A 27,607-nucleotide genomic window follows, 5' to 3' on the forward strand; every position below is an offset into this window, starting at 1 on the left:
TTACTGTTTAATTTACTTTATCAAATACTTATCTTATACTTACTCTAGAGTTATCTTTAGGGCTCCCGGGTTTCGGCACCATCTGTCGCGCTCCCCGCCCGCAGAGAGACATGACACCTGGTTCTTTTCAGCCCTTTTATTGCGCGCACCCCCATCCTCTCAGTTCTTTCTTTGTTCTCTCTCTTTGAGGAACTTACACTCCAATATATACAGTACTGTAACCAATCAGCCTTTGAGCACGAGGGGAGAGCATGAACAGATACAGGCAGTAAATGCAGACATGCAGTGATCATGCACTGTCCACGAGGGAACTCAACCAATCCCTGGAACTTCCTCAAAATGATGTCAGTTGTTTGTGCAAAAGCCAACCATACTGGCAGCCTGCCAGTGCCATCTTGGATACGCATCTAAGTAAGCCAAGCCAGCTATGCCACACCCAGGCAGCCAAGCCACACCCAGGGCCAGGGGTCCGCGGTGCCCTGACAATTAAGAAAAGTAAAAGAAAAAACTGAAGAAAGAGAACCTAAAGCACTCATGGGATACCATTATGTGGACCAATGCACACTTTATGGGAGTTTCAAAAATGACAACAGAGAGGGAGAAGGGGCAGAGAGATTTGTTGTAGAACTAATGACTGAGGAATGCTTTTTCTGAGGAAAGAAATAGACATCCAAATTCAAGAAGCTAAAGACACTCCAGCTAAGAAACCCAAAGACCTACATCAAGACAATATAATCAAATTTTCAAGTCAAAGACAAAAGGATCTTAAAAGTCAAAGACAAATTTGCAAGAGAACAGCAGTTTGTCACACACAAAGAAATCTTTGTAAGGATTTTATCAGATTTTAAACAAAGCCCTTGCAAGCCAGAAGACATTAGAATAGCACATTCCAAGTGTGAAAATTAAAAAAAAAACTGTCAAAGTGTCAAAGTGTACTTTATTCAATGAAGTTGTTTTTCAGAAATAAATGAGAAATGAAGTCTTTCTTGGATAAACAAAAACATTAGACCTGCCCTACAAGAATTTCTAAAGGGAATCCTTCAAGTTGAAATGTAAGTACATCAGACATCAAATATAAAGCCATATGAAAACAAAATTCTCTGGTAAAGGTAAATATATGGACAAATATATTAAGTAGCTATATTGTAATTTGGGTGCAAAGCATGTACTCTGAAAACCATAGAGTATTATTAAAAGAAATTAAACCTTATCTGTAAGTTTTGAATTTATATTGTTTCATCCCATGTACAAAGCTATTTTTCCTACACATAATATTTTTGTTTTGTTTGCATTGGGAGGGATGTAAAGGAAAACATTGTTTTATGAGTTTTGCTTCAGTGACTTTGGGACAAATTAAAATTCCTAAACTCTGGTTAAAATTAAATGAATTAAATTAAAACTCTAATGTACAGACATGATCAGGAAGACAATATTCTTAACACATCAGTACTCCTCAATTTAATCTACATATTGAATAAGGTACTTCCATTCTGAGTATTTAAACAATTCTGAGTAATGAAAATGCTCAATATGCCCAATAAATTTGAATAGACATGTATCTATAAGAATTTTGTAAATGATCAGTAAGCACATAAAATAGTACTCACCATTATTAGTCATCAGGGAAATGTAAATGGAAACCATGATATACCACTTCATACTCACCAGGATGACTTGTATAAAAAAACCATGTGATTATAGATTTGAAGAAATTGAAACCCTTACACAGTGCTAATATGATCTTGAAATGGTATAGCTACATAGAGAGATAGTTTGACTGCTCATTCACAATAGGATTGTCAGGTTACCTTATAACTCAGTAATTCTACTAGGTGTGTGGTAAAGAAAAGTGAAGGCATTTTTAGACATAAAAATGTGTACATGATTGTTCATAGTCACATACATGACTTATAATAGTCAAAAAGTAGAACTAGCCCAAATGTCAACCAAATAATAAGTCAATAGATTTTTATATCTAATATAGTGGATTACTGTCGGGGTTTCCGGAGCCTCGGGCATAGTCAAGATGGCGCCTGGCGCTGGGCCAAAAGCGGCTAGCTATACAGTAAACAGTCAGCAAATTCTGATGAGTGGCTAATTGATTAGAGCATGCCTCCCTCGCGTAACTGTTCTATGCCTGCAGCTGTCCGCACGTTTACCTCGTGTACTCTCCCCTGATTGGTTGAAGTGTATATAAGCTTGGTGTCTTCCTGGGGGAGGGGGGTTATGCAGAAGAGAGTGCAAGAGAGAGGTGGAAGGCGGTCGCAGAAGCGGATGAAAGCAGGAGAGTGCAGAAGCGGCCGAAGCAGGCGAGAGCAGAGTGAGAGAAGGAGAGGAACGGCTAAGTAAGAGGGAGAGAGGAGAGCGCAGGAGGGGAAAAGTGAGAGAGAGAGAGTAAAAGAGAGAGGGACAAAAAGGAACGAAAGGAAGGAAAACTGTGCACAATAAACTTCTGAAGCTTCAGACGTATGTCGTGTCTTTCTGCGGCCAGAAAGGGACGCGGTGGGACGCGATAGATTACTATATTTACAATGATATTACTATTATTGAAAAGGAAAGAAGTTTTATGCATGTGAAAACATGAATTTTAGCATTATGGAAATTTCTCAGAAAACTTAGAATGGATCCACCACTTAACCCAGCTATCCCACTTCTCCATTTATACCCAAACAACTAAAAATTAGCATGCTATAGTAACGTAGCCACATCAGCATTTATAACTGATCAATTTACAATAGCTAGATGGTGGAACCAACATAGACACCCTTCAGTAGATGAATGGATAAAGAAACTGTAGTATATATACACAACAGAATATTATTCAGCCCTAAAGGATAAAATTTACAGGTAAATGAATGAAGTTAGAGAATATGATAAGTGAAATAAGCCAATCACAAAAAAATGAAGGCCAAATGTTTTCTTTGATAAGTGGATGATGATATGTATTGGGGGAGGGGTGGCAGGGGCTGGTAAGAGAAGAATAGAGAAACTTTGGATTGTGTAGAGGGAAATGGGAGGGGGTGGGGCAGGAAAGATTGTGAACTGAGACAGACATCATTACCCTATGTACACAGATGATTACACAAATGGTGTGAATCTGCATCATGTACATAGAAATGAAAAGTTGTACCCCATTTGTGTACAATGAATCAAAATGCAGTCTGTAGAAAGAAAAACACCATGAATTTTGAAAACATGATAAGTGAAAGAATTCATTCACAGAAGACCAAATGGTATGATTCAATTTGTATGAAAAATCAAGAAAAAGCTATAGACAGAAAGTAGTTAGTGGTTGACTAGGAGACTTGGGGTAAGGTGTTGGGATGATGATAATGGTAACATGTTTTTGAAGTCAAAATGTTCTAAAACTGGATGTGGTTATGGGTTACACAATGTTATTAATATTCTAAAAATTACTGGATTATACAGTTTAAAAGTTTGGTAGGGGGTGAATCAGATACTGAACCCAAATCCATTTACTCACCTCTGGTAAAGATGCTAAGTGAATCATGAACAAGTAATTTGAGTGAGGAAAAAGATCTATTCAGTAAGTCAGAAAAACTGAGAAGATGGTAGACTAATACCCCAAAAGATCATCTTGACACAAGTTTCCAACTCCATTTATCTTTAGACAAGGGGAAAAGAAAGGGTGGTCCAGTTATAAATTGATCGATGACTGGGAACTTCTAGGCACCAGTTTAATTGTCTGCAGTTGGCTATTGCAAAATCTGGTAGTTGGCTGTTTGGGGCTATGCCATGCAGACTGCAGCAGGATGGTGCCTGGAAGCCAGCCAGAGGTTGTTTTGATCACATCAGAGGTGAGGAGGTTGATTAACATAAGCACACCCAGGTGATTTATTATTGGCCATATTCAATTAAGTCCATGCACACAACGTGTGCACAGGTGTACCCGAGTGCTCCTGATCATGCCTGCTCATTTTGACCTCTACCGTAATTGTAATTGGACAGCTGGCTCCTCACCTAATCTTTGCATAATTGGCATCAGCCCTACCCTTCACCTCCTGGAGGGGATTTAAGCCGGCTCTCCTCGAGTGCGGGGGTTGGAGGTTCCAGGTTCCAGGTTTGGGGTTCCTGGGTTTCCTGAATCTACAATAAACCATTCCAAATTCAAGAGCTTCACTACTCATTTGTCTCCCATGCCAAATTGACTCTGCTGGACGGCGTCAAATGGTGGCCCACCTGGGGACCTCTCTGTATGGGGAACTACAGGGAACTACGGGGAACTTTGGAGAACTCTGCATATGGGGACTTCTCCATTCGTCTCCCCTCCCAAGAACTCAAACTGTAAGTAGCAAAGTAAGCTGCAGCCCCTGTTTCTAAAGCAGTTAGATGCTCAAGATAGCTGGCCAGGTAGTGAAGTGCAAAAGTGCTTGTATTTTGTGTTGTTTGTGTGTTTGTCAAATTCAAGAGTCTTGCTCTAAGTAGCGAGGTAAGCTGAGGCCCTGTCTCTCTGAGGCAGTTAGGTGCTCGGGATAGCTGGTCAGGGTAAGCTGAGCCCCTGTCTCCAGGGCAGTTAGGAACTCAGGTAAGCTGAGGCCCTGTCTCTCTCTAAGGCAGTTAGGCTCTCAGGATAGCTGGCCAAGTGATGAAATATAAAGAGAATGATAAAGGAGCTCCAGAGTGTGTGTATTTAGTGTTTGTGTGTTTGTACTACTGTTAGTGTGGTCTTTGTTCTGTATCAAACTTATTTAGTAGTAAAAGATGGGTTTGGAAATATCACGAAATCAGTCTGAAGGGATGATTCAAAAAGGAAGCATAAAAATGTATTACAAGAAGAAGAAGAAGAGCTAGAAGAGATTGAGTAGGAAGTTAGCTGGAGTAGCCAAGAACAGGAAGGAGGCTCTGAGGAGGAAGAGATACTGGGGAGGAACTAGAAAATAGGCGAGTTAACACTGCAGAGTTGTTAAAAGGCAGGAAAGATTATGAGATAATTATCCTCTCAGCTCCCCCTTATGATAAAAGTGGGAGGACCCAACATTTTGTGGGCACTCTTGTTGGCCATGTTGTGGTGGAGTCCCAAGTGATACCGGGGATCACTGGGACCCTGTGGGAAGGCCCGTTAAGACTGTCCTGCCCAGTCTTGGTGGACGGTCAGGGGCAGCAATTTCATCAGGCCCTAGAATTTAAAACAGTAAAAAATCTTAAAGAGACAGTCGCTACTTATGGGCCCCAAGCTCCATTTACCATGAGTATTGTGGAATCCATCACAACACTTAATCTGACTCCTAGTGAATGGACGAGTATGTATCAAGCAGTTTTGTATGGTGGACAATATTTAATGTGGAAAGTAAACAATCAAGAGCTCTGTGCAGAGATGGCTCATAGAAACACAGCCGCAGGTTTCCATCAACAAAACCTAGATATGTTGCTGGGACAAGGACTATATGCTGAACAACAGCAACAAATTACGTATGATCCAGCAGTCTATCTTCAGATAGCTACTGCCGCTGTTAGAGCGTGGAAAACATTACAAGGTCGTGGGGACTTGCAAGGCAATTATCCAAAGTTATACAGGGCTCAAATGAACCATATGCAGACTTTGTAGACCATCTGTTACAAACAGCAGGCAGAGTGTTTGGGGATTCAGAACAAGCAATGCCTTTAATAGAACAGTTAGCATATGAACAAGCCAATAAATGGTGCAGGAAAGCAATTAGGCCATGGAAAAATAAGGATTTCAATACCTATTTAAAAATATGCAGAGATATTAATGAGTCAGCCATACAGGGTCAAGTACTAGCAGCTGCTGTCACTCAAGGAGTAGCTCAAGCTATGGGGGCCAAATCCAAAAGCTTTTTTTCATGTGGACAGCCAGGACATTTTAAAGGGGACTGTCCAGACTCAAGTCATAGTACATACAAAAAAATGCCTGGAATATGTCCAAAATGTAAAAAAGGAAAACATTGGGCAAGTGAGTGTAAATTTGTAATTGACATTAAAGGAAAACCACTCCCAAAAAACGAGATGAGGGGCCCTCTGACTCGGGCCCCACAAATATTTGGGGCCCTGAAGGAAGGACAGCCAGCAGCAAATCCCATCAGAATGATCACTCAAATCCATTATCCATTAATTCCCTCATCAGACATACAACAGGAAGCACAGGATTAGACCTCTGTGCTGCCACCAGAGTAGTACTAACTCCAGAAATGGGGGTTCAATTAATACCTACAGGTATCTATGGACCTCTTAAATCAGGAACAGTAGGTTTACTATTAGGGCACAGTTCTGCTGCCCTAAGAGGACTCCATATAACACCAGGAGTAATTGATCCAGATTATGAGGGAGAGATAAAAATAATGGTCAGTTTCCCAAAAGGTATTTCTGTTATAAATGAGGGGGAAAAAATAGCACAAATACTGGTGATACCCAATGAACATGACAAATATTTAGCAAAAAGGAATAAAAGAAATAAATTGGGGTTTGGATCCACAGGGGAACCTATGACCATGCTTGCCTTAGATCTAAACACTCGTCCCATGTATACTATAAGAATAAATGACAAGGAATGTAATGGGTTATTAGACACTGGAGCTGATCTTAGTATCATAACATTGACCCAATGGTCAAAAGATTGGCCTCTTCAAAAGGCTGACCAGACCTTACGAGGTTTGGGGGTTGCCTCAAACCCACCCCGGAATGCACAGTTATTGAAATGTACACATACAGAAGGAAATTACAGTACTTTCCAACCCTATGTTTTAATTTATGGGGGAGAGACATATTAAGACAATTACAGGTCAAATTAACTAATGAACATATGCATATTAACCCAATAGCTTGTAATATCATGGTGAACCAGAGATTCATACCTGGAAAAGGACTGGGAGCACATTCACAGGGAATAACTGAACCCATCCAAGCTATGAGGAGAAGTAATAAAGAGGGACTGGGTTTTCAGAGGGGGCCACTGAGCCAATAAAAATTACATGGAAATCACAAAAGACTGGATACCTCAGTGGCCCCTCAATGCTCAAAAGTTACAAGCAGTCAGAGTTAGTAAGACAACAACTGGCCTTAGGCCATCTACAACCTTCTACGTCTCCTTTCAATACACCTATCTTTATAATTAAAAAGAAATCAGGAAAGTGGTGACTCCTCCAAGATCTTAGAGTAATTAATAATCAAATGGTAATAATGGGAGCTGCTCAATCCAGCCTCCCTCAATTGTCTGCTATTCTGAAGGATTGGAGAATTATAGTTTTAGACATAAATGATTGCTTCATTTCTATACCACTTCATAAGGAAGATACCTGTAGATTTACTTTTACTGTACCAGCTACTAACCATGAAGGACCTGATCAAAGATATGAATGGACAGTATTACCACAAGGCATGGCCAATAGCCCCACTATGTGTCAGGTCTATGTAGACAAAGCTTTACAGCCTATTAGAAAATCTGATAAAGACCTAAAGATCTATCATTATATGGATGATGTCTTATTAGCTCATCCTGATCAAGACAAATTTTTCAGAGTATATGATGGACTGGTCAAAAATCTTCGATTTGGATTAAAGATAGCAGAGGATAAATTACTGAGTTCTTGCCCCATTACCTATCTTGGTGCCATTATTGACAAAACCTTAATACAACCCCAAAAGGTTACTTTTAGGATGGATAGATTAAAAACATTAAATGATTTCCAGAAACTTTTGGGGGATATAAACTGGGTAAGACCATATTTAAAATTAACAACTGAAGACCTTGGACCATTATTTGATATTCTTAAGGGAAGTGGTGATCCCACCTCACTCCGGGAAATTACCACAGAAGCTAGAAAAGCATTGTGTAAGGTAGAAGATGCCATTACTAAGGCACATTTAGATCAGGTAGATATAACTAAGCCTATATTACTGATAATCATAATCACCATAGGAAGTCCTACAGGAGTGTTCTGGCAACAAGGACCTATTTACTGGGATCATCTTCACTATAGCCAAAAGATAACTCTAGTGAGTTATCCAGAATTAGTGGGAAAGTTAATAAAAAAAGGCAATAACTAATGCTATAGGAATTTTTGGCATTGTTCCAAAAAAAAATATCACTCCTTATAAACGAGGAACTATAATTGAGCTCACACAAGAATCAGAAGTATGGGCTACAATTATATGTAAAAATAATCCAAATTTTAATAACCACTACCCTGGGGATCTCATGATCCAAATGTTCATCAGACATCCATTCATATTTCCTAAGGTCACTAGAAAAGATCCCATACCAAATGATAGCTTGCTTTTCTGATGGGTCCAGTAATGGACACCTGCTATAGTCATGCCAACACAGATGTTTACTTTTCTTTATCCTTCACTGTCTGCCCAGAAGATAGAGCTTCTCGTCATTTGTCAAATTTTCCAAATGTTCCCAAATCAGCCATTTAATCTATTCTCTGACAGCAAATATATAGTCAGTGCTCTAAATATCATAAAACTTGTACCAAAAATAACCTTGGCATCTACCATTCATTCCTCATTATCTATTCAAAAGTTAATAAGGAACCATTTTTTTGTTGGACATATTAGGGCTCATACTGGGTTACCAGGACCTCTCAGTTTGGGTAATGCTTTAGCAGACTTAACTACTAGAGATGTACATATTTTTTCCATTGTCTTAGAAGCAGAAAATTTTCATGAAAACTTCCATGTTAACACTAACACTCTTCAAAAATGTTTTAGATTGACTAAGGAACAAGCTAAAATTATTGTCAAAAATTGTCAACATTGTGTCACTTATCTCCCAGTACCTCAAAATGGTGTTAACCCTAGAGGACTACAAGACAACCATATATGGCAAATGGAGGTTACTCATATCCCAGAATTTGGAAAGATTAGATACATGCATGTGTCCATAGATACTTATTCAGGATTTATTATGGCCTCCTTACAGTCAGGTGAAAAAACAAAAGATATTATAAATCACTGCCTATATACCTTTTCTATTCTGGGTGTTCTAAAAACAATAAAAACAGACAATGGTCCAGGCTATACATCCTTAACCTTTAAACAGTTTTGTTCTACATTTAGTATATATCATGTCACAGGTATTCCTTATAACCCCCAGGGACAAGGGATTATAAAAAGAGCTCATCTAACTATTAAGACCTTATTAATTAAACAAAAAGGGGGAATAGGGGAGTCATATCCACCTAAGAACAGATAATCCATAGCCCTTTTTACCTTAAATTTTTTGAATTTGGATAAATCGGGAAAATCAGCAGTGGATTGACATGCTGCAGTTGACACTGACATAAAGCCACAAGCTTTATGGAAAGATGTAACAGGAGAATGGAAAGGATCTTCCCTGGTCTTGATTTGGGGAAGAGGGCATGTGTGTGTAATTCCACAGGAAGAAAAGATGCCAATTTGGATTCCAGAAAGGCTAGTCCAAGCAGTTAAGATGGTTCATCAAGATGCAGTGAACCCTCTGGGTATCCTGTTGCTACTGATGATGGTGGTGAGTTTCATCCAGGGTGAACAGTTCTGGACAATAGTCAGGGTATTGCCTTGACTGGTTCCAGTCTCTCAAGGTGGTGCAGTCTTTCCTCAGTTCTTTTCCACTAAGGAATCTACTGGGCAAGCTACACTTAGGTACACACCACCATTGGACTCCAATTCTACCCTGAATTTATCTCTAGAGAATGCATTATGCCTCGCGTTTGGCAGTGGCACACCTTGTGTACAGTTGATTGATCGTAATATCTTTGACAGATATTACCTTAAATAAAGAAAACAACTCCAAATGTCACCAGTTACATGCCCAAAGCTATTAGTAATAAGACTGATTTTCATATCCATTAGTATGGCCATTTCCTTCAAAAAGCCTATTACTTGGCCTCCCTTATGGGAAGCTTGTCAGCACCTAGAACCTGATAAAAAGGTCTCCAGTAATCTGGCTTTTGGACCTTGGTATTTACCTAATAAGATATATATCACATCTCAAAGTACAAAAGATTTTATAGAAAACTTGGAATATAAAGGTAATTTCAACTCCTTATCCATTTGGTCCTTATGAGGGCCTAAGGCAAGTATGAATATAAGCCCCCTAGCTTTTGTAAAAGGAGGGTCTAAAAGTAAAGAAAAATGCACTGATCAAAAGGTTAATGGAGTTAGTACTAAAATATGTAGAGAGAGTGAAACAATTACTTTTTCATACACTCCTGTGTGCCTAGCTCTCCCTTTCCTTTTTGTGACTTCTAATGAGAACTTCTCTAGACAATTATCTTCACAGATCACACAACAATGGATGGATGGATTTGACGAGCTGGTAACAAGGCTTTGACAGCAGATCCTTGCCGTGAACACCACTAAGGTAGAGGTCAAACTGGGAGGGCTTATCACAGGAGCATTAGCTAAGCTAACACAATTTGGCACCAAATTTGGGGGACTCTTAAGTCCCACACTAATGCGCTTGGTTATGCTTTTCTTGATTCTGTTCTACATTTACAAATGCCTCAAAGCCATTCAACAGGCTTATAATGTGATCATGGAACAGACCATGACTGCCCTTGAAACGGGACAATCTCCCAGTATATGGCTTAGTATGCTGGATCAGTAGTCAAAGATGGGTAACCACGGGAAAACACTGTACCAACCTAAGACAGAGGGGCCAACCCCACTTTGGTATCCTTTGATGATGGGTATTGACAGGATGTTGATTCCTAGGACCTAAGACAGACACAATCCCTGCCAGCTTCCTTTTCATTTCATATAAGGAAGGGGGAGGTGTTGGGGGCTATGCCATGTGAACTGCACCGGGATGGTGCCTGGAAGTCAGCCAGGGGTTGTTTTGATCACATCGAAGGTGAGGAGGTTGATTAACATAAGCACACCCAGGTGATTTATTATTGGCCATATTCAATTAAGTCCATGCACACAACGCATGCACAGGTGTTCCAGAGTGCTCCTGATCGTGCCTGCTCATTTTGACCTTTACCATAATTGGACAGCTGGCTCCTCACCTAATCTTTGCATAATTGGCATCAGCCCTACCCTTCACCTCCTGGAGGGGATTTAAGCCGGCTCTCCTTGAGTGCGGGGGTTGGAGGTTCCAGGTTCCAGGTTCGGGGTTCCCGGGTTTCCTGAATCTACAATAAACCATTCTGAATTCAAGAGCCTCCAAGAGCCTCACTACTCATTTGTCTCCTGCGCCAAATTGACTCCAGTGGACGGCATCAGCTGGCAATCTGTTCATCATGATACCCATGTAAAACTTAAAATATCTTAGTTACCCTTTCCTTGTTGCCTTTAGTGTTGAAATGGGAGGAGAGACATTAGGGAAATTTTGGGCAAATCAACCTTTTACTACCAGTTCTGAACAAACATTCCTTAAGCTACTAATGTGTCTACATGTAGAGATGAACAGAAACAATCTGATCCAAAAATTAAGGTAGCAAAGGAGACAGATAAAATGCAAAGGCAGAGATGCCAGACTTTTCACCCTGCTTAGTCACCCTTTGGACATCTGCATAGGCCCAAGTGAACAGTTAGTGTTTTTCTTTCTTTTTTGTTTTAGTTGTAAATGGACACAATGCTGTTGTTTATTTCTCAGTATGTAGGGGAATCTGACAAGTTTTTTTTTGATACATTGAATTTGAAATGTCTTTGAAACAGCAAAATAGATTGTGTCTAGAAGCTATTGATGGGAGAGACCCCAGAACTCTTGGAGAGGTTTGAGATCTCTCTCTCTCTAGGAACTAATATTGAATCTTGAGTAACTCCAATATTTAATTCAGTCAAATGAAAATAAATAAGCAAAAGAGATTGGTAAGTAGTAGCCAGAAAGAGAAATTGATGTCACAGAATCTGATTATGGAGATTATTTCAAAAGAAGGGAGTACCACATCTTGCTTCAAGAGATCAAATATGCACTTTGAAATTAAGGTTTATTTTCATATCTTATTAGTCATGTCTGTGGTTGTATATGTGATTTTGTATCCTGACTTTGCTTTACTTAATTTATCAGTAATGTGTTTCTATTTACTTTTTGTATTTTTTTTTTTGGTACCAGGAATTGAACTCAGGGGTACTTGACCATTGAGCCACATCCCCAGCCCTATTTTGTATTTTGTTTAGAGACAGGTTCTCACTGAGTTGCCTAGTGCCTTCCTTTTGTTGACACTGGCTTTGAACTCAGGATCTTTCTGCCTCATCTCCCAAGCTGCTGGGATTACAGGCATGTGCCATTTGCATTGTTTTATAATATTTTCAGTCAGATGCAGCTACATGAGAAAGCAGGGAGGCTCAGGAAGTAAACACAACTGAGTTTTTATATTCACAGGTCTTAGAGATAGAAGGCACTGCCGGTTATGCAGAGCCACATGAGAAAGACACCACAGTGGTCAAGAGGTGGAAGACAGAAACAAGGGGAAAGCATTAGAAAGGAAAGACTAGTCACAATGAATAGGAGTGGCTAGCTAGAATAATTTTCCTAAGGCATAGATCATACAGAGGAGGTTTGACTCTGGATTGGTTAGATCAAAGGCATCTTCAAGTATGTTTTTTTGTTGTCTCTAAGAATTGGCTGGTTCAGGGAGGGATAGTCTTTCCCCAGCTAGAAGGCTTTTTTAAAGATACTGAAACATCATAGTACATATACAGAAAATAAGTATACATACAATACATTCATAATCCTTAGTTAATTGGATGTAAAGTTAACTTAAAATTTTCCTGTTAACCATTAAGTTATTTCCAGGTTTATGCTGTTATAAATAAATATCTTTGCACATGTGGTTTTTGCAGGGGTATATTTTAGGTGACTTCTTAGATTGATTAAAATTCCAGAAGTAGTGTTATTTTATCAGAGCATTAGGATATATCTTTATGGTCTTTGAAGTCATTTAGCAAAATGACCTACTTTGGAAGCAATGTTATCAGCATCTTTGTAAATTTTTAAATTATTTTTACAAATCAAAATTAATTATGATAATATAGATGTGTAAAGAGGAAAGTAAATATTACTCAAGTTATTAAAATCCAATTGTTAATATTTTTAGAAAATATTCTTTCACATATCTTTTTCAATATAAAATCATGTAGACATTTTATGTAAATTGGATTCTTTATTATGCTTGCTATGGACTATTCTATGATAATAAGAACAAATCTAGATCATTATTAAGGATATATGCTTATTTTATCATTTAAGCTTCAAAGAGTATGTATATTAAGGTTAAGCTCTTTAAATCCCTTGATGTGCTATTGCTGGATGAGAGCGAATATGCATACTTAAGTATTTTGAGGGCATAGTAACTGGGGATTGAATTCAGGAGCACTTTAGCACTGAGCTATATCCCCAGACCTTTCTGCTTTTTATTCTCCCAGCAGTCTCTCACTGTATTGCTTATAGCCCCATTAAATCTCTGAGGCTGCCCTGAACTTGCAATCCTCTTGCCTCAGCCTCCCAGATCACTGGGATTTGTACACTTGCCATTGTACCCAATACATACTTAAGTTTTCAATTGCATGAGGTCAAATTCTGTAGTTTATGGGGATTTTGAGGAATTTTTATTAAAAATTATTTTTTCTTTAGTTAAAATTTGGTAAATTTTGGTAGTTAATTCTAGACATTCACAACTGCTGTGTCTTTCTATTTTTATCTTTTTATGTTTAGTTTTTGCCTATGATGACAGAGTAGGTACAGTGGATGCCATTTGTGAATTCCTGCCAAACTTCACAAGCCTTTTGTAAAATTTATATGTCAGTCTCTACAGCAGATGGTGGAACACAGGTAAATGACTATAGGAACTTATTTCCAGGTAATACTTCAATTAGTTTTTGTTCCCTTGATTTTTTTATATATATTCTGTATTTATAAAATGGCTTGCAAAGATTTTGCTAATAACATTAAACTTGTATATCAAATTGAGAATTGACTTTTTATTGTTTTGTATCTTCCAACTTATGAACACAAATCACCTCTTCACTTATTTAGAACTTTGATTTCTTTCATTGGTGCTGTAGTTTTCTGCATAGAATTCTTCTTTGACTTTTCAGCTGAGTACCTAATTTTTATGTGATTTCAATTAGCATTCTTTTAAATTTTGATGTCCATATGTTTGTCAATAGCATATAAAAATATAATTGATTTTTTTGTTGTTGATTATTTTGTGTCCTGTGATTTAGACCTTAGTAGTTTTAGTAATTTCTTAACAGACTTCTTGGGATTTTCTACATATATAGTCAGGTTATCTCAAATATAAACAGTAGCTTTTGTTTTCCTTTTAAATATGTATACCTTTAGTTCCTTTTCATGGTTTATTGCATTAGCTAGAATTTCTAGCACTATACTGATTGTACATGGTGGTGAGAGCAAATATCTTTGCCTTGTTCTCACCTTAGGGGGCACTATTTAGTCTGTTGCCATTAAGTAAACATTAATAGTAGCATTTTTATAGATGATTTTTTCAATTTGAGTTAATTACCCTCAATTCCTATTTTTCAGAAGTTTTATTATAAGGGTTTATTATTGAATTTTTTCAAATGAAATTTTGTGTTGATTGGTAAGGTCATATAATGTTATTTGTCTTTAATTGTTTAATATGGTAGATTACATAGATTTTTAAACAGTGAGTCAGCTGTGCATCCCTGACATAAAGTCCTTTTGTTCGTGATGTTTAATTCTTGTTTATTGATGAATTCTATATGTTAGTATTTTGTTAAGTATTCTTCACTTACATTTACAAGAAATATTGGTCTGTGGTTTTCTTTGTTTTGAGCTTTGGTTTTGTATCAGGGTAATATTAGGTTCATAAAAATGGTAATTATCTCATCTGGAAGAAAGTTTGAAGAGTTAGTGTTAATTCTTTAAATATTAGGTAGACTTCTGCAAGTAAACTGTTTGGACCTAGAGATTTATTTTGGGGGGGGGTTTAAATTTTGAATTTATTATTCTTAATAGTTACATGACTATTCTAATTATAGAATTATAGAATTATAATTATCATTCATATTAGTGACTTGTAATTTCTGCTTTTTGAGGAACTGAACCATTTTATCTACACAAATTTATTTGTGTAGAGTTTATCACAATACTATCTTTTTGAAGTCTTCAGTGTCTATAGTGATAGCCCTTCTTTATTCTAGATATGGAAACTTGGGTTTTCTTTTTTTTCCCCTAGAAGTTTGTCTTTTTCATTGTTATTTCAGAGGAATATCTTTTTGTTTTGTTGATTTTTTTTTGTCATTTTTTGTTCTCAATTTTGTTGATTTCTTCTTGCTATTATTTTCTTGCTTCTCCTTCTTTTGAGTTTATTATGCTCTCTCTTTTCTAGGTTACTGAAGTGAAAACTTATTGATTCAAGACTTTTCCTCTTTCAATATATACACTTATTAATTTAGTGCTATTTTCCATCCATTCTGCTTTAATCATGTCCTACAGATTTTGATAAGTTTTATTATCATATCATGACCCATGAATTATTTAGTCTGTTATACGTTTTTCTGTTCTTCAGGTTTGGCTGTTTTGCTGATATTTATAAGTTGTTTTACATTCTTGTTGATATCTTATCTAGTTCTATCACTTGTTAAGAGGTGGTGTTGAATATCTCACAAATGTATAAATGCATTCTACTGTCACGTGCAACTACTTAGAACAAATAAAATTTTTAAAAATTAAAAAAGAAGTCTCTAGCATTAGTAGTAAATTTGTGTTTCTTCTGTTATTTCCAGTTATTTCCATCAATTTTAACTCACATAGTATATCTCTGTTGCTCAGTCCATATATATTTAGGATTGTTTTGTCTTCTTGATAGATTGACCCTTTTATTGTTGTATAAAGTCCTTTTTTGGTCATTTTCTTTGCTCATGAAATCACTTTAACTGATATTAATATAGTCATTTATGCTTTCCTTTGATTCATATTCTCATGGTATATCTTTTTCCAACTTTTTTTTACATTTGACCTGCATATATTCTTATATTTGAAATGAGATTTTGTAAGTTATGTTTGTATATCAGTTTTGTCAATCTTTGTGTTTTATTTGGTATTTGATTTGTACATGGTTGGGTTTAAACTGTCACCTTACTTCTTGTTTTTACCTGTTTTTTATTTTTATTGTTTTCTTTTTCCTACTGTTTTGTGGGTTACTTGAACATTTTTTAGAATTCCATTTTTATTTACTTATTTATCTATAATCTTTTGGGTATCTCTCTCTCTCTCTCTCTTTGTGGTGCTGGGGATTGAACCCAGGGCCTTGTGCATGTGAGGCAAGCACTCTACCAACTGAGCTGTATCCCCAGTCCCCAAGGTGTATATCTCCTTGTTTAGCTTTTTTAGTATTTCTCAGTATTATATATGAATAACTTATTAGTCTCACTGGTACCATCATTTTACCAGTTTTGAGTAAAATAGAGAGGTATGACATCTCTTAAACTCCCTCATTTATAATATAATCAAGCTAAATATTTCTTCTTTAGCTGGGCACAGCAGCATATGCCTGTAATCCCAACATGGACTTGAGAGATTGAGGCAGAAGGATCTTGAGTTCAAAAGCAACCTCAGCAACTTAGTGAGGCCCTAAGCAACTTAGCAAGACCCTGTCTCTAATAAAATATAAAAGAAAAGAAAGGCCTGGGGACATGACTAGGTGGTTAAGAATCCCTGGCCTGGTACAAAAAAAAAAAAAAAAAAAAAGAACTGCATGAGATACTATTATTGTTTTTGCTTCACCCATCAAACAGTTTATAAACTCAAGAACAGAATAAAAGTCTACTGTATAGTTTTGTTTTCTGTGTTCTCCTTCCTGTTCTTTTAGCCTTTCCTTTCTGTTTAAAAGAACTATTTTTTTAGAGTAGATCTGCTGATGACAGATCCTTCTGTTTTCTTCATTTTGACATCCTGATTTTCCTTTCATTTCCGAAGGATATTTGCACTGGGAATTGGATTTTGAATGAGAGGTGTTTTTTTTCTGCTCCAACTTTTGGCTCTTTAGAAATGTGTCAGTTCCTTCTCATCTCCATGGTTTCTGATAAGAAATCTATTGTCATTTGAGTTATTTTTCCTGTACATGTAATATAGAGTATCATTTCTCATTTTCCTTTTTTTTTTTTTTTGGTAGTTTTCATAAGTTTGACAATGATAAGTCTTATTGTTGATCTCTTTGGATTTATCCTGTTTGGGATTTGTTCAACTTCTTTGATCTCTACATGTATATTTTGCCATGTCTGGGAAGTTTTTAGCCATTGTTTCTCAAGTATCTTTTTAGCTACCTGATTTTTCTTTCCTTTGAGGACTCTATGACATGACTATTAAATTTCTTGTTATACTCTTAAATCCTCAACATCCTATTTGTTTGTTTTTCATTTTAGATTGGTTGTTCAGATTAACTGTTTTCTGTTTTTTACTTTCTATTTAAATAATTCATTCTCTATCCCTTCCATTCTGCTACCCAGTCTACTCACTAAATTTTTATTGTGTTTATTGTATTTCCAGTTCTAAAATTTCCACTTGACTTTTCTTCTATATTTTATTTGGTAAGACTTTTCAGTTCTTCAATGAGATTTTCTAAGAGTTTATAAATGCTCATTTTATTAGACATGTGTTAAATTCTTTGTTGGGTAATTGTAATATTTTGTCATATATTGGGATTGGCAGATATTGATTCTCTTTTTGCATTTAGTTTTGAGACTTTCCTTATTTTTGGTGTGGTGAATGTACATTTTCAGCCAATATTGGTTGCAGATATTGGTGAAGCCTCAGCAATAATTTAAAAAAATAAAATTTTTGTGATTTTTACTTTTTTTTCATTTAAAGAGAAATAGTGTCCATACACATATTTGAAAAGTAAAGAACAATTTATTTTCCTATTATAAAAGTAGTATAAAGCATTAGAGGTTGTTTTATAACAAAATATGTAGAATTCCTTAATCTTGTCATTTTAATATAATTACTATAACAATTTTGAAATATTAAAATTTAAATTGAGATTTTAAATCTCATGTATTCCTTTTTCCTAATGATATTATATACAATGTATTTGAATTAGATTACACTGCTTGTACCACCCAGTCATTTGGCATTTGATACTCACACAATTTCAGTATATCTGTTTGCAATTTAAATGCTGAAGCTTGTTATATGCTATTGAGTAGGGAATTGTTCACAAATCCCCATTCAGAGGCAGGTAACTATTATAAACTCAGTGACATGTGATTGAAGAATTTGAATCACAACAAAGGAAATTTTAAGTTATTTCTAAGTCTGGCTTAGCAAAGCACACTCTGCAGCAGTCTGAAATGATTTTCTTTGATTTGATTCTTGGTGAATATATGGAATACCACTAGATACTTTTATTTTAGAGGAAGTTTTTTCTAAGCCGTTATTCCTATTTTGCCTATTTTCTTGTTTCAGTTTGTTCTCCATGAAAATTTTCTATGATTCTAACCTAGTATTTTATTCTTTTGAAATTGTTCCGTTTTCAGAGTCACTGAGGACACCTATAGTAAGATTAACCTGAAAACAGTGAGACTCTAGATGGTCATTTCCTAACCAAATACAATAAGATACACCTGAGAAACTAGTAGTCAGTGATGGTGGAGCAATGATGAACAGAGAGCAGGCAGTCCACCTCTCTTCCTTTGATTCTCTTCCAGAAATATAGATTGACCTTATGTTTTTACATGTTTTAGAGAAATACACATAGTTAAGTTTCTTTTCAGTTGATTGTAATCTTCCAGTCTTGCATATTTTCAATTGTTTCATTTTTTTTATTTAACAAGAAATTCAATTTACTCTTAGTTCACTTATTTAATTGCAGTATTTAAAATAAATGTTTTCTGAGCATGAGCAAACACACTAAGATTGTACATTTTTTTCTTTCCTTATGAGTTTCAATCAAAACTTAAATTTTAAAAGTTATGTGATTTGAGGTGGGGGAGAAACAATAAATCTACAACAAAGACATAACAACAATGTATGTTAGTCTCATTACTAGTAAAATGGCCACTGTTTATCTTTCTTTTTTATTGTAAACAAATGGGGTACAACTTGTTTCTCTGTTTGTACATGAAGTAGATGCATACCATTTGTGAAATTATACATTTACAAAGGGAAATGTGTTTGATTCATTCTGTTATTTTTTTCCTTCCCCCCCACCCCTACCACCCCTTTTTTCCCTTTGTACAGTTCCTCCTTTCTCCATTCTCTCTCCCACCCCCCCCATTATGTATCATCATCCACTTATCAGTGAGATCATTCATCCTTTGGTTTTTGAGATTGGCTTATCTTACTTAGCATGATATTCTCTAATTTCATCCATTTGCCTGCAAATGCCATAATTTTATTATTTTTTATGGCTGAGTAATATTCCATTGCATGTGTGTGTGTGTGTGTGTGTGTGTGTGTGTGTGTATGAATGAATGAATCAAATCAGAATGAATCAAACACCATTTCCCTTTGTAAATGTATAATTTCACAAATGGTATGCATCTATATATATCACAGTTTCTTTATCCATTCATCAATTGAGGGGCATCTAAGTTGGTTCCACAATCTGGATATTGTGAATTGAGCAGCTATGAACATGATTGTACCTATTTTTAACAGCATTCAACTATGACATCAACATTGAGAAGACTAGGTGAAGATATATTTAAAGGAGTGGTAATTAAAGGAATTCAGGATAATTTTTCAGAACATTCTGTGGAAAATAAACCAAAGACAGCTGCTTTCTTTAAGAACTCCAATTTGCCATTGAGACTTTTGTCAACCTTAATTGTTCTCAAAACAGTTACTCAAGGTAAGCTTTCAAGCATGCTTACAGAATAATTTTTAGTAACTAGGAGACATAACAATATAATAAAGCAGTTATTTTATAATCAATTTTGTTTTAAATTTTCAGCATGAGATTTTGACTTATTCCATAATGGTGGCACATTATTTAAAATCAACTTTTATTTGCTGAATGAGAGAAAGAAGTCTTTGTATTGTTACTTCCTTCCAGAAGCCTGTGTTGATTCTCTTAGATCATGATCTAATAAAACACTTCACTTAAAATTGTTGGTTTATTTGCCACATAAATTGGAATTGCTAGTTAGTTTATTATTTTCTGCTAGACAACCAAGTTGGCAAACTACAGCTTACAGAGCATATCGGGTCCACCATCTATTTTGTTAATGAAATTTTCTCACACAGCCATGCTCATTTGTTATGTCTTAGCTATGACTCTTTTTGCCTTTGAACAGCAGAGCTGAGTAGTTGGCAACAGAGACTGTGTAGCCTCTAAAATTTGTAAAATTGTTACCTGGCCCTATACCAAAAAAGCTTATCAATCCTGCACTAGTTAGCTTACTAAGGATAAAAACTTACTTTGTTTATCCACCCTTACCTAGCATGGTGCTTGGTATATAAGAATGAATTTATTGATATATAAAGAAATGAATCAATTAAAATTAAAGCTACATGCAGAGGACCTGGGCTCAATCTCCATCATTGCAAAGGAAAGAAGAAATAAAGGGAGGGAGGGGGAAAAAGGGAGAGAAAGAAGGAAATTCTTCAACCAAAGATGATTATAATTTTTTCCCTCCAGTAATAGGGATTGAACCCAGGTGTGTTCTACTACTGAACCACATCCCTGACCCTTTTTATTTTTTATTTTATGACAGTGTCTCACTAAGTTGCCAGCTTGGCCTCAAATTTGTGATCCTTCTGTCTCAGCCTCCTCAGTTGCTGGGATTTACAGGTGTGCAGCTTAATTATATATAATGTCAACCTAATTGATATACTTTAAATTATTACCTGTAACCAGTTGTCATTCTGAATCATTAAATATGAGAAATTTTGTTAAAGTGAGTCATGCGAGTGTGGTCAAGCAATAAATATATCAGTTTTATATCTATTGTTTTTGCTAAATTGTATGACTCAGAATGGTGGTTTTTTTTAAATGGGCAATGACATTAATTTTATTTGGGTACTTTATCTGAAGTATGGTTATCTGAAGTTGTTACTCCTAGTGATAAGTGAGCTAATGAAAAAAAGTCATAATTCTGCCTTCTTAGTTGTTTTGGCTTGGTTTTGGTTTTCATAATTATAATAGACTGGTAATTGAAAGATCATTTACAAACCAGTTTGTGGCTCATGCCTGTAATCCTAGCAACTCAGGAATCTTAGGCCAGAGAATCACAAATTTGAGGCAGCCTCAGCAACTTAACAAGACCCTTAGTAACTTAGCAAAACTCTGTCTCAAAATTAAAAAGGCATGGGCATACTCAGTGGTAAAGTGTCTCATAGTGATTAAGTAGTCTTATCATCAAGAGAACATGATAATCCTTTATGTACCAATAACACGAAGCAAAAACTGATAGAACTGAAAGAATAAACAGTTGTTTTTTAATTTTGAGACAAGGTTTAGTAAGTTTCCCAAACTGACTTTGAATTTACAATCCTCCTCCCTCAGCCTCCTGAGTCACTGGAATCATAGGCATGCACCTCCACATGCAGCTATATTAAATTCTAGCTTAATGTAGCTATCTATTAATAACAATAAACTTCATTATTTCTTATATTATTTAACTTTTAAGGGTTGAATTAAGATATATTAGATCACATTAGCTGTCTATGGATATATAAACAACCAAATACTTATGGGACTTACAAAAACCTTTTATTTACTAGCTCATAATTCTTTTGGATTGATAATTTGAGATGGACCCAAATGACAGGTTTTTCTGGGTTGGGATCCCTGTTCTTGGTTGGCCTTTCTCCCATGGGGCCTATTCACATGTGGCAGAAAAGTTGGCTATGCAAGAGCTCTCCAGGCTAGGATCCCGAGCACAGAGCATCATTTCTTCTGCACCTTGTTAATATCATAGAGTTAGCCTAGGCTTGGAGCCAGGCAGCGGAGTTCATCTGTAGATGGCAATTGTGGCAGAGTTTCTAATTGCTTTTTAAAGCTGCCATATAGACTAAATAAAGGAAAACCTTATCTTACACTGATTAAGATCAACAGATTGACTTTTGGTAAAGAATATAAAGGTAACATTTCAATGACAGGACTTTGTTAAAAGACTCAATAATATAACACATGTAGGAAAATAAATGTTTTGAAATAGTTATAATGAATATTTTTAAAATATTCTTTTGGAAGATAAATTGGTCTTGTTTTCAGAATCACCTTCTCTACTGGATAAATTCAAATGAGAACATAATTTTTCTGTAAAGTCGTTCTTGAAAAAAGTAGTCAAGTACTATTTTTTACTTTTTAAAATTCTTAAAGAACAATTTCTTCAGCTTGTAAATTTTAAGAACAAATTCATATAGCATTCAGCCTATTTAATAGTCAGATGATATATTACTAAGTGAAACAATTTGCATTAAATGCAGCAGGTGGTGCTGTGATAAAACTTTTATTCCTTATAGAGTTTATAATTCATGTATACTCTGCTTGTGTAATTGATAAATATATATATATAAATATATATATAAATATATATATTCTAAACAAGGCAAATCTAAACAATCTAGCAACTTTGTTCTATTATTCTTTTATTTCCAATTTTTATTTTTTAGCTACACAATTAAGTATAGTAATGTTAATGTTCCTTGAACTAAATTCTACCAAAAAGAAAAAGGAGTACACTATAAAGGAATCCAGAGGCACAGATCCTTATTTCTCAAAATATTTTAACATATATTTTAATTTAACACAAGTTACTCTAACTTCTCATTCTTAATAACTAGGGTTAATTGTTTCCTTAATATTTATGTAAGAAAATTCAACCCAAAACCAAGAAGACAATAAATGTCATTTGGTGATTCTGTTAGACTTTCAGTGTATTTCAAGTCATTAAAGTAGAAATCTCAATAGAAAAAATAACTCAGTATTATATGAACAGCATGAACTTTTTAAATTCCTTTTAATAGAGCTTTGAAAGGAGAATTACAGAAAACTGGTGTTAAGAATAGTGACTTAGGTTTTTTTGGCATATTGAAATATAATGATACAAGTATCTAATACTTTATTTGCATTGATTCTACTTAAATTAGTGCTTTTCATTCCTGACTTTAGAAGTTTCCCAGGTACTTGTGGCCCATCTTTAAGAGAATTCCAGGCAATCTAATCTGACGGGTGTCTTTAAACTGCTGGCCTTGGTAAACTCTTGCTGCCATTCTTATTTACAGATATATCAAGAAAAGTAACACTCCGGAGCATATCCAAAGGTCTGAAGTTGTCTTTCAGTGGTCTAATGTCCAATTTTTAGCCAGAAACAGAAATCCTTGTTTAAAATCCATTTGTTTGTATAAAGTCACATTTTAAAATAACCATTCAGAAAGAAGTAAAGTAATGCTGTTCAATTTTTTAGAAGCATATTACAGTTATAAGCAAATATGGAAAATAAACTCTCTGTGATATTTAATATAAATCATGTTTTATTTCTTCACACTTGAAAGAAATAGGTCTTATTTGTTGTTTCAGTACTAAAATATGAAAAATTTAAAGGAAATTTACCATATCTCTCCCTTTCCCACTGAGTTCTAACAAATTAAGGGGAAATTAATCTAAATTTAGCCTGTGATCTATTGTCATTTAGTTTTTGTTTCTCTTTTGATTTTGTTAAAGTGATGATGCTCTTTTTATCTTTCTGAATACTTACCTGACTACTGATATGCAGATGATTTTGCATTGTTTTTCAGCTGATTACCTGGCTCAGGCATTTGATTCTTTTTCTGTTTGGATTTGAAGACAGATGAAGAAAAAACATTGTTTTTGGAGTATGAAGCAGTTCCTGTAATATTAGGCCTTTTGAGAATATCCAGTAAAGGACTCCTGTCCAATGTCATTGATAGTTTGCTTCAGATGACAGTAAAATCTAGTAAGTCTTCAAATTTTATAAATCCACAAATGTTTTCTATCCTCCTCTAGTCTGTAATTTCACATATCAGAGTGAAGTTACTTTACATATCAGACACTATTTTATTTTATAATTTAGTTTGTATTATAATTTATATAAATTTAATTATAATTTAAAATTTAAATTCTTAAAAATAATTGTGACAGTTGTACAATTGAATCAGCAATATCATTAAGAGTTAAAAACCATGGGCTGGCATTGTGCCTCAGTGGTAGAGTGCTTGCCTAGCATGTGTGAGGAGGCACTGGGTTTGGTTCTCAGCACCATATAAAAATAAATAAAGGTATTGTGTCCCTAAAACTAAAAAAAATTAAAAAAATAAATGTCAACAACTAAAAAAATCTTTAAAAAAACAAAAAATCCCTAGTCCTTTGTCTAGATGTTCAATAATAGCACAATTTCCAGTATTCATTAGTTTATGGGTACACTGCAAATGTTACATATTTGAGCCTCTTTGTCTATTCTCTTTTGTCCTGTTGTCATAACAGATCCAATCATATAATCCTTGTTTGCTCAGCGGAAGTGAGATCATCAAATATTATCTTTAGCTAAAGTGAGAATAATGACAGAGATATGTACCTGTTCTTGCCTGTTCTTCCTTACTGTTTTATTGGAAGATATAAGAGTAGACAGCAATGCTTTGGTGGTATATGTGGCTAATCTGTTTAACTTGAATTTGTGATACTTTTATGGTCTGTGGGTTTTTTCTTTGTGGATTTTATATTTAACACGTATTACATAGAAATCCTGAACATAAATGATTTAATTAGGTATTGCTCTTTAATCTCATGTAACCTCTCGATGTGTGACAAGTAGCCATTTTGCTTAAAAAATTCTTTTTCATTTGTAGTGTTCTATTTCCTTTACAACACTTTTAAAAATAGAATGTTTATGCCTTCCAGAGGTGGAATCTCAAATTGGAAAGTCATTGCCCCTCCTGGTAGTAAGTGACCTGTGAATTTGATGCTGCTGTGGGTAGCTCCCTAGTGGTTGGGTACAAAGCATGGGTATGCTTCTTACTAGGTGCATTTGGTATACAGCTTCACATTTTCAATTCATTTCTGTATATAGTTCTGCTTTTCTTTGAAGTAGGCCTGGTAGGGAAACTGAAGCCTAGGACAGTTGGGTAACTACTTCAGGGTACCCACAATATTCAATGCAAAACTGAGCCTTTGACTCTATACATGAGGCTTATTCTACCATGGCAGTGTAATTGGATTTCAGAGGTTTGCTTTTCTTCTCCTGCTCCAAAATATCATTTGTTTTCCGATATATTTTATCTGTATATAGCCATTGTAACTGTTCAGATATTAGATTTAGAGTTCAGGATCTGACCACCTGGATGAGTAATCTTGGAATTTAGTATCTCAGATTACTAATGTAATTAGTAGAACAAAAAGTTTAAAGATTACTAAGATTACTTGTTTAAGTGACTAGACTTAAAACTGCTTTGCCGAAATTTTTTTTGTTTTAATGAGGTAAAAATATTTTAACAGACTCAAAGTTTATTTCTTGGAAACAAATCTTTTTGATTATATCCAGTAGAATAACTCTTTATTTTTATAATTAAAGGAAAATTAATATAATTTTATAAACTAGCTGACAGGAGAGATGACATTGTGGCATCACAATTTCACATTTGGAGAAATTGTATTAGATTAGTCAACAGGTGTTCAGTTTTTTGTGTTTACCTTTGTTCAGGTTACTCTCAAAATCAATTCTTACTCAAGTTGAGCAAACAAACCAATTTCTACTACTTATTTCTATGAAAACACTAAAGTAAGTTTACTAACAAAGTTTTAGTAGATCAGAAATGGCAAATCTTTGATACCAGACTGAAGCATATTTATTTGCTTTGTATAGTCCCCATTTTAAGTGGAAATCTAGTACCTGGTTATTTGTTACTTAAAGAAATAGACCAAAATGGAGTAAGTATTTATTGGGCTCTTTTATTATTATTATTTTAATTCATTGTACACAAAGGGGGTACAACTTTCATTTTTCTGGTTGTACGCAAAGTAGTCACACTGTTTGTGTAAACATACATGTACATAGGATAATGATGTCTCATTTTATTATCTTTCCTTCTCCCTGTCCCCTCCTCATTCCTTATTTTTCTCTACACAATCCATCCTTCCTCCATTCTTCCCATATCTCCCCCCACACCACAATTGTTTCATCATCCACTTATCAGAGAAATCCTTTGGCCTTTGGGTGTTTAGAATTGGCTTATTTCACCTAGCATGATATTCTCCAACTCCATCCATTTACCTGCAAATGCTACAATTTTATTCTTCTTTATGGCAGAATAATATTCAATTGTGTATATATGACACAGATTCTTTATCCATGCACCTGTTGAAGGGCATCTGGTTTGGTTCCACATTCTAGCTATTGTGAATTGAGCTACTATAAACATTGATGTGTCTGCATCACTGTAGTATGCTGATTTTAAGTCCTTTGGGTATAGGCCAAGGAGTGGGATAGCTCGGTCAAATGGTGGTTATATTCCAAGTTTTCTAAGGAATCTCCATACTGCTTTTCAGAGGGGCTGCACCAATTTGCAACCCCACCAGCAATGTATGAGTGTACATTTTTCCTCACATCCTTGCCAACACCTATTGTTGCTTGTATTCTTGATAATGAGTTTTAAGTGAGATGAAATCTTAGGGTGGTTTTGATTTGCATTTCTCATATTACTAGAGATGTTGAACACTTTTTTGTGTATTTATTGATTGCTTGTAGATCTTCTGTGAAGTATCTGCTCATTTCCTTAGACCATTTATTGATTGGGTTATTTGCATTCTTGGTGTAAAGTTTTTTGAGTTCTTTAAAAATTCTGGAGATTAGTGCTCTATCTGAAGTGCATGTGGCAAAGATTTTCTCTCACTCTGTAAGCTCTCTCTTCACATTGTTGATTATTTTCCGTGCTGAGAAAAAGCTTTTTAGTTTGAATCTATTCCATTTATTGCCTCCTGCTTTTATTTCTTGTGCTTTGGGAGTCTTATTAAGGAAGTCTGATCCTAAGACAACATGGTGAAGATTTACACCTACTTTTTCTTCTATTTGGTACAGGGTCTCTGATCTAATTTCTAGGACATTGATCCATTTTCAGTTGATTTTTGTGCAAGGTGAGAGGTAGGGTTTTAGTTTCAGTTTGCTGTATATGAATTTCCAGTTGGACTATTGTTTTTTTTTTTGTTAAATTTTGATTTGTTTGTGTAGGTTTGAGACTGGAAACTCTTTTCACTTTGCATAATTTTCATATGCTATTTTATTTAAGATTATAGAGAAAGAAAAGTTGTGGGAGAAGAAATCTCAGTGGAATTTATTTGCAGATGGTTAATGTTGTCTAACTAGTGAGCACTGGGTATCAGCTGTGAGTGTTATGTTGGCAGTGCTCCACCCCTGCCCCCACCAGGAAGAGGTATCCGTGAACTGGAGCTGCAGTAGGTCAGTACAGAAACTGAAGGTTTTGGGAAATGTGGAGTAATTTGATAATAATTTCTCTCTCTATTATGTCATAATAATTAAACATATAAACTTGTATTTTCTATTCCATTTTTTAAATTTTCTAGTAGTTTTTGAATGACATGTTGTGTAAATGTGATATCTGTGTTGAATTGGAAATGTAAAAAGACTGATCATTCACCACACTAGAAGTAGGCTTCTTTTAAATTGTTGATGGGCATTTATTTTATTTATTTCTCTGGTGCTGAGAATTGAACCCAGTGCCTCACACATGCTA

General features: G+C 35.3%; 1 pseudogene; it reads left to right on the forward strand.

Moving 5' to 3' along the window:
* The window catches only part of LOC124974173 (coiled-coil domain-containing protein 138-like), a 467,681-nt pseudogene extending 443,320 nt beyond the window's left edge, over window positions 1-24,361 (forward strand).
* Window positions 24,362-27,607: the final 3,246 nt, after the last annotated feature.

Source organism: Sciurus carolinensis, unplaced genomic scaffold (assembly GCF_902686445.1).
Source record: "Sciurus carolinensis unplaced genomic scaffold, mSciCar1.2, whole genome shotgun sequence".
NCBI classification, from domain to species: domain Eukaryota; kingdom Metazoa; phylum Chordata; class Mammalia; order Rodentia; family Sciuridae; genus Sciurus; species Sciurus carolinensis.